We start from the raw sequence: 8,950 nt of genomic DNA, 5'->3' as shown, positions 1-8,950 counted from the left end.
AGACAAAGAAAAGAAGAAAGAAAGAGAGAAAGAGAGAAAGAAAGAAAGAAAGAAAGAAAGAAAATAAAGTTAAATAAAAAATTAAAAAAAAATTAAAAGTAAAAAAAAAAAAAACCAGAAAGGAAGAAGAGAGCAACCAAACCAAAAAACAAATCCACCAATGATAACAAGTGCTAAAAACTATACTAAAAAAAAAAAAGGACAGTCAGAACCCTAGGATAAATGGCAAAAGCAAAGCTATGCAGACAATATCACACAAAGAAGCATACACATACACACTCAGAAAAAGGAAAAAAATATATTTATATAAGAAAAATTTAAAAAGGAAGAGAGCAACCAAATCAATAAACAAATCTACCAATGATAATAAACTCTAAATACTAAACTAAGATAAACATAAAACCAGAAACAATTTAGATGCAGAAGGCAAACCCCAAGTCTACAGTTGCTCTCAAAGCCCACCTCCTCAATTTGGGATGATTCGTTGTCCATTCAGGTATTCCACAGATGCAGGTACATCAGGTTGATTGTGGAGATTTAATCCGCTGCTCCTGAGGCTGCTGGGAGAGATTTCCCTTTCTCTTCTTTGTTCGCACAGCTCCTGGGGTTCAGCTTTGGATGTGGCCCCGCCTCTGCGTGTAGGTCGCCTCAGGGCTCTGGCTCACTCAGGCCAGGGGGAGGGAGGGGTATGGACTTTGGGGCGAGCCTGCGGCGGCAGAGGCCAACGTAACGTTGCGCCAGCATGACGTTGCCCCGGCGTGACGTTGCACCAGCCTGAGATGCGCCGTGCGTTCTCCCAGGGGAGTTGTCACTGGATCCCGGGACCCTGGCAGTGACGGGCTGCACAGGCTCCGGGAAGGGGGGTGTGGAGAGTGACCTGTGCTTGCACACAGGCTTCTTGGTGGCGGCAGCAGCAGCCTTAGCGTCTCATGCCCGTCTCTGGGGTCCATGCTGATAGCCGCGGCTCGCGCCTATTTCTGGAGCTCCTTTAAGCAGCGCTCTTAATCCCTTTTCCTTGTGCACCCTGAAACAATGGTCTCTTGCCTCTTAGGCAGGTCCAGACCTTTTCCCAGACCCCCTCCCGGCTAGCTGTGGCACACTAGCCCCTTCAGGCTGTGTTCACACAGCCAATCCCAGTCCTCTCCCTGGGATCTGACCTCCAAAGCCCGAGTCTCAGCTCCCAGCCCCCGCCCGCCCCAGCGGGTGAGCAGAGAAGCCTCTCGGGTTGGTGAGTGCTGGTCGGCACCAATCCTCTGTGCGGGAATCTCTCCGCTTTGCCCTCTGCGCCCCTGTTGCTGCGCTCTCCTCCGTGGCTCCAAAGCTTCCTGCTGCCACCCCCTGTCTCCGCTAGTGAAGGGGCTTCCTAGTGTGTGGAAACCTTTCCTCCTTCACAGCTCCCTCCCAGAGGTGCAGGTCCCGTCCCTATACTTTTGTCTATTTTTCTTTTTTCTTTTGCCCTACCCTACCGGGTACGTGGAGAGTTTCTTGCCTTTTGGAAAGTCTGAGGTCTTCTGCCAGCGTTCAGTAGGTGTTCTGCAGGAGTTGTTCCCCATGTAGATGTGATTCTGATGTATTTGTGGGCAGGAAGGTGATCTCCACGTCTCACTCCTCCACCATCTTGAAGGTCTCTAGCCGATTCTGCAAGTTTAGTAGTAGATTCCTTAATGTTAAAGGCTGTTGTTGTCAAAGCCACATAAAGCAGAGAAAACAGTGTCTCTTGGAGCAAATGTCTAATATGAGGTAACGCACTCAGTATCTGACACATCTCTGCACAACTCCTTTCTGCACAGTAAAGATCAGGTGTGCTTGTAATTATAACGAATTTTGACTAGTTACTTAGAATGTAGTGCACATATATAAGGTAATATTTTTAAATAAACAACAAAATAAATACTTTTATACATGTGCTTTCAGACGGCTTTGGACAAGTAAGTTAAATCGGCAGCAGCTACTAAAAAAGATGATACATCACTATAAGATGGGTTATATATCATATGATTGCATTGGGTTTTTCTTAATAAAATCAGGTTTTTTTATTGAAGTATAGTTGATTTATAATATTGTGTTATTTTCAGGTGTATAGCATAGTGATTCAGGGTATTTTTTTTTTTTTGCAGATTACATTCCATTGTAGGTGAAAAAAACTGAAAAAGAAGAAAAAGTAAAATATAAAAGTAGATTCCAAAATAGTACTTATGATTTCATTTCAAAAATCTATCATATATGTTATGTATGTTAGCACAGAAAAATATGGAAAATACTCATATTTTTTCCAATGCTTAAATCTGAATTGATAGGGCTAACAACAACAAAATCAATCCACATAACTAACTACACTAGCAGGAGATACATATATATTTGAAATATGACACCTAAATACATGCAAAAACCAAGGATTTGACAAATTTCAACATAGCTTTATGATTACAAAAAAGTCTCACCAAACTGAGGATAGAGAAAAGATCTATCTCAACCTGATAAAGGGCATCTACGAGAAAGCTAGAGCTAAATTATATTTAATGGTCAGACATTGAACACTCCCCCCTTAATATATGGAATAATTCAAGGATGTCCTCTTTCAGATTTGCTACTAACATTTTAATAGAGTTCTTATTTGTGTAATGAGGCAAGAAAGAGAAACAAAGGCATACAGTGGAAAAGGAAGATGTAACATTGTCTTTATTCATAGAAATCATGATGGTATAAGTAGACCATCCTAAAGAATTTACAAAAAAACTACTAGAACTAAGTAAGTGGATTTAGCAAGGAGGAGGGTAAAAGGAAAATAAATCAACTGTATGTCAATATACTAGTATCTTTAAAAAATAAAATGTTGACATAAAGATGGTTAAATTAGCAATAAAATCATAAAACAGTTAAGGATGACTTTAACAAAACACATGTGGGCCCTATCACTGAAAACCATAAAGTGTTTCTCAAAGAAAATGAAGACACTAATGCTATACAACCCAACATGGATGACCCTTAAAAACACTATGCTAAGTGAAGGAAGACAGGCACAAATGAGTACATGCTGTATGAATTCATTTGTAGGGATTTCCTGTGAAGATCCTCCATATTGACATAGAACATAGCATTAGTTTCCAGGGCAAGGTTGGGTGAGAGTGACTGCAGACAGACATGCAGGAGCTCTGGGGGTGATGGAAGTTTTCTATATGTTGAGTGTGGTAGTACTGACATGGGTATATACATTTGTCAGTTTCATACACCTGTACACCTAAAATGCTGTAACAAAGAAATGCCAGAAGAAAGAGACCAAATTGTCATCCTTTGTTGATTTAGAATATACAAGTGGAAAATGAAAAAACTACTGGATCCAGTAAGATATTTTGCAATAACATGCTGAGCAATTCCACTTTCCAGAGAAAGAGTATAAACACTCAAGGGGCCGTATCTGAGGGAGAAGGGAGATTTGGTGTGTAAGCCTGACATGGTCTGCTGCCTTTCCCTGAAGCATTTGCAAATTCATTGGTTTTAGGGTCAAAGAGACTAAGAACCTGAGGCTGAAGCAGATGCTAGAACGAAGAAGAGCTGAGAAGATACTTTAACAGCTGTGAGGGACATGAGAGATGGAAAACGTTAGTTCAGGCTTATCAAGACAGAGAAGAGAAGGACAGAGAAGAACCTGACAGTCTGAGGCACTTATCTCTTTTCATTAATTGTTAAAATCCGTCAATTCCTAAGCAGTGTAGGCTAAGAGAAGGAGAAGCCAAATAGAAAATGATTGCTAACAGAGTCATGGGTAAAACAGAGACTTCCAGTACTAGCAGTGTAGTGAAGTGGCCATGCAGATAATAATAATAATGATGGATAATATACACAGAGATCCCAACTACTTAAAGGAACTGGAGAGTTCCCATAAGCAGTCAGAAACAGGAAGAGAGCTTATTCTCAAAAACCGCAACTGGAAATAGTAAGAGTGGTGCATTTGTAGCTTAGTTGTGTAAGGATGCTCAGCGCCCTCCCCAGTGACTGAGACAGGAAATATTAGTGAAGAATTACAGCCTCCATTGGTCAAGGTGTGAGAGATCAGAGCTTAGGACTGAAAAAGCAGCTGGATATGTGATAAGGGAAATTCTAACAGCAAGTAAGCAGTAGGAATAAGACTCAAAATCTGAGTATAAAATCTGCCTAAATCCCTAACTGTTGAAAAACTCAGTGGTGCACAGGGAAGATATGAGAGGGCTCAGTGCAAAAGTGGACAGAGCTTCATCAGGTAGTGTGAGTTTGCTGCTTTTTAACTGAGTGCATTCCAATACTGTACATAGCCCAGATAGCAGACATCTGAAACTGCACAGGCTTGATGTATCAAAGGGCAGAACATAAGGCTTGCAGAACAGCTGGAAATTAGCAAGGAAACCACAGAGAGGGTTCAGCCCCCAAATATGAGTATAATTTTTACTGAAATCCATTGCTGACCATGAAATTAACACAGGCCCAGGAAAGATCCCCAGCAGACTGGGCTATAAAAATCAGTGGTTGAGAGCAGTATAAACAGAACAGAGAGATCAACAGCTGTACCCTGGGAGTGGGAAGAGGGAGACAAAGTTTGAAATTTGAGTCAGACCTGCAGTAACTACCACAATCATCAGAACACAACAGAATACAGAGTTGCTACAATGTATTGTCTCCAGTGTCTAGATTTCAACCCCAAATTATAGAGCATGCCCCCCCCCAAAAAAAGCAAAACTAAAAAACTAGATGCATTACCTATACTTAGGGAATAAAGACAGTCAATATAGACTGACTCCAAGTGAGGCTAGATAAAGAATGTAAAGCAGCTATCGTGTATGTGTTAAAAAAGGTAAAGAGAAATACAAGGGGAATATATATGATAAATGAGTGAAAGGATAGCAAGTCTCCACAAAGAAATAAAATCTATTAAGAAACAAAAATTCTAGAGCTGAAAAAGTAACAACTGAAAATTAAAATGCACTAAATGAGATCAATGACAGATTGGGGTAGCAAAAGATAGACTCAGTATTCTTGAAAATAGAAATCACTCAATATGAAGAATTTTTTAAAAATTTAGAAATATGAACCGAGCCTCAGAGACTGTTAATATAAACTGTATGAAATATGTTCATTGGGGTTTTAGAAGAAGAGGAGAAAGAAATAAAGGCAGAAAAAGTATTAGAAGAAATAATGGCAAAACATTTTTGCTAAACGTGTTAGGAAAATTAATTTATAGATATAAAAAGTGCAACAGATGCCAGTCATAATACAAACAACAACAAAAAATCACATCTAGGATCTTCATAGTCAAACTGTGGAAAGCCAAAAAATAATGACAAAAATCTTAAAGAGGCAGGAAAAAATGCCATATTGCATACAGAGAAATAACTACTGACTTTGTAACAGTAACTGTGGAGGCGCGAAGACATTGAAGTGACATAATTAAAGTGTTAAAAGAAAAACACACACACACTTATCCAAGAATTCTATATCCAGTGAGAGGATGCTTCATGAATGCAGTTTTAATAAAAATATTTTCAGATAAATGAGAGCCGAGAGACTCTTACCAGCAGATTTGTACTATTAGAAATGCTGAAGGAAGTTCTTCAGGCTGAAGCGAGATCATATCAGTTGGCAACTCAAATTTACAGGAAGAACTGGAGAGCACTGAAAACTGTAATGTGTGTTAATGTAAAATAAGAAACGCAATTAAAAATTGATTTTCTTAGTTTTTTGAAAGACTTGAATAAAACAAATGTATAAACACAATATGTATAAGAATATATTTATAAACATTATAAATATTACAACAATATCACTAAAGAGAGGGGTAGTGGGTAATGAAAATATACTGTTGCCAGGTTCCATCTTTTAACTAAAATAATTTTATATTAATGCTAATTTTGTTAAGAGAAACAAAAGCAGACAGAAATATGGAAAATGATTAAGAAATGGCATCTCTAAGCACAACCATCTCAGACTGGATGAAAAAAAAGCAGAGGCACCAATTACATGATCACTACAAGGAACACATTTTAAGTTATAAAGACATAAAAAGCCTGGAAATAAAGGGCTGGGAAAAGATATACCACAAAAGTACTAATTAAAATAAAGCAGGATTGGGGTTTCCCTGGTGGTGCAGTGGTTGAGGGTCCGCCTGCCGATGCAGGGGACACGGGTTCGTGCCCTGGTCCGGAAAGATCCCACATGCCGCGGAGCGGCTGGGCCTGTGGGCCATGGCCGCTGAGCCTGTGCGTCCGGAGCCTGTGCTCCGCAACGGGAGAGGCCACAACAGTGAGAGGCCCGCGTACCACACACACAAAAAATGTACCCATGTAATGCATTAATAGAGTAAAAGAGAAAACATCCATTCATGATATAAATTGTCAACAAGCTAGGAATACAAAAAAACTTCCTCAACCTGTTGAAAACTGACATTATACTTAATGGTTTCCCCCTGAAATCAGGAGCAAACACAAGCATATCTATTTTTACCATCTATATTCAACATTGACCAGATAATCTAACCAACACAATAGGTAAGTAAAAATATTTTTAAATAAAGAAAGGACTTTAGAATAGACAATAGGAAATAAAATTTTCTTTAATCACAGATTAAATAACTGTGTATGTTTATCTATTTGTCTTTTCTTTGTATGTTCCGTTTCTCTTGCCATCAGTGCTCTTGCCTTCCTTCAGCTTTATCCCTTCCATCTCAATCTTCCTGACTCAGAGACTCAGAGCACAGTTACAGAAGCTGTTTTAATATTCCCATATGCTGCTTCCCCTTATTTGTCATTTCTGGGCATATTTCTAATGATTAAATTTTCTCCTGGTTATCAGTCACATTTTCCTGCTTTTTTTGCATTCTTAGTTTTTGAATTGGACGGCAGATGTTGTGAGTGTTATGTTGTTGCCTGCAGGATTTTGTTATATTCCTTTAAATACTATTGGATATTTTTCTAGCATGTAATTGTATTACTTGAAATCATTTAGATTATGTTAAGACTTGCTTATGTTTGTCAGGACCAGAGAACTTTTATCTACAGCTGATTCGGTCACAGTGCTAAAGCATGTCCACCCACAGTCCTGTATATCACAGTGGCGAACTCTCCAGTGGAAACAGAAACTGCTCCCAGCTTTGTGTGAACAGGGGAATTTTTCTACCTTGTCTTCTCTAGTTGTTCCTTCTCTGACTTTGGACATTTCTTCTCATGCACACGCGGGTCAGCACTCAACCAAAGCCTCGAGGTCACCCCTCTGCAGCTCTCTCTGCACAGCTCCCTCCTTTATGGTTTCCAAGTCACAGGCACCTTGGCCTCCCTGAACTCAGAGAGAATGGCAGGCTCTGTGTGGGCTCTCCTTCCACTCTCTCCAGGCCTTTAAACAATGCAACCATGAGTTGTCCCGTTTATTTCCCTTTTTGACCAATTTTATGGTTGTTAAAGTTGTGAGCATAGGGAGGGATGAGCAGGGGAGAGTGAGGGGCTTGCTAAGTCCAGGCTCTCTTCCTTCATCTTTACTGGAACTTACTTGATTGATTTCTAAAGTAATAAAACTACAATTCTGAAACCACAAAAATTCTATAATTTGCCTGTTTAATAATTCAGAACAATTCCCAACCCACCCCCAGGTTTATAACTTGTCATCTGTGTTTTTGAAAAGTAACATGATACTTTGGTTTTTTGGGTTTTTTTTACATCTTTCTTGGAGTATAATTGCTTTGCAATGGTGTGTTAGTTTCTGCTGTGTAACAAAGTGAATCAGTTATACATATACATATGTTCCCATATCCCTTCCCTCTTGCGATACTTTTTAATGATAACACCCTTCCCCCACATTAATTATCTTGATTTGGCACCATATTAATCTGGAGGCAAGAATTAGGTTAAAGTTAAAATTATGCATTATTAATTTCCCATAGACCTACATTCACAGCTGTGTGTGCATTGTGCCTACAAATGTAATAGAGAGCTATCATTACAAAATGAAAACCCAAGGAAATAAAGGATGAAAGGGAAAGAGATATAAGAAAAGTGATAGGATTACAAGTAACAGAATCATATGAAGTGAAGTGTAAACATGTGCTTTGTGATCACAGTTTTCCACATCCTCTATGTTTTCATTTCTAATTTGGAGGTGAGCAGACCGCCCTCTAGTGGGGTAGAGAAGCATGTCAGTTAGCAAATTGCAGAGGGAACCAACAAAACATTCAGCAGTATTTTTCTCCCTCTTCTTCCTTTACTTAAGAGATTTTACTTCAAATTTAAGAGATTAGTAGAACTCAGAATTTTCAGAGTTTTACAAAAGAACTTAATATTTTATTCTCACATAATCATCATGAAGCAGATGGCACAGAAATTCATAGCCCTATTTTACAAATATTGAAGCCAAGGTTTGAATATAGCTTGACCTGATTGGTCAGCTATATTAATAACTAAATAATGTGATTAGAACTTACAAGTCTGGTGTTAGGAGTAATGTTCATTTTATCATGGAAAGAGGTACACATTTCTACAGCAGAAGGCTGCTGAGACTGTGCCTAGATTTGTAATGACAACCACGTTGCAGAATGTCTATGTTTCCCATTTGGAACTTCTCCAGACCTTTTTAGCATGTAATCTTGATCCTGATGACTAAGGTCATTGCAGAGAAATAAAAACATCTTCTTAATTTATTATATGAGTTTTAAAGTTCAAAATAACAAAATCAAATAGCATAGATATATTCCCTGAAGATAAAATTGCTGAGAATTTTTGGAAAGAAAGTTTCCTTTGTTTGAAAAAAATGCATCTTCTTAACTGTATCTTTTTCCAGTAAGTACTAGAAAATTTCTGACTTTGGGGGTGTGTCTCAGGGAAATTCCTGAGTGCCTCATCGGTTTTGTGGTATGAATTTATTTAGAGGCTCTATTAACTTTATTTTGTTAAGAAACCCTCTGACCTTTTTTGTTCACTGTGGATTTTTTGTCTTA

At 38.7% G+C, this 8,950-nt stretch overlaps 1 long non-coding RNA gene across 2 annotated transcripts; it reads right to left on the bottom strand.

Moving 5' to 3' along the window:
* Window positions 1–286: 286 nt before the first annotated feature.
* LOC137211112 (uncharacterized) lies at window positions 287–6,276 on the bottom strand. 2 transcript variants are annotated; one of them, XR_010936912.1, is made up of 3 exons: window positions 5,444–6,276; window positions 1,490–1,628; window positions 287–1,024 (listed from the first exon to the last, which is right to left on the bottom strand). It is a non-coding gene; the product is annotated as an uncharacterized lncRNA (long non-coding RNA). The 2 variants fall into 2 exon arrangements; XR_010936911.1 differs by lacking the exon at window positions 5,444–6,276 and having other exon boundaries at window positions 1,490–4,842.
* Between the last annotated feature and the right edge of the window lie 2,674 nt (window positions 6,277–8,950).

Source organism: Pseudorca crassidens, chromosome 18, assembly GCF_039906515.1.
Source record: "Pseudorca crassidens isolate mPseCra1 chromosome 18, mPseCra1.hap1, whole genome shotgun sequence".
Classification (NCBI taxonomy): Eukaryota; Metazoa; Chordata; class Mammalia; order Artiodactyla; family Delphinidae; genus Pseudorca; species Pseudorca crassidens.
Note: the sequence above shows the minus strand (reverse complement) of the source record. Positions and strands in the feature narration are given on the sequence as shown.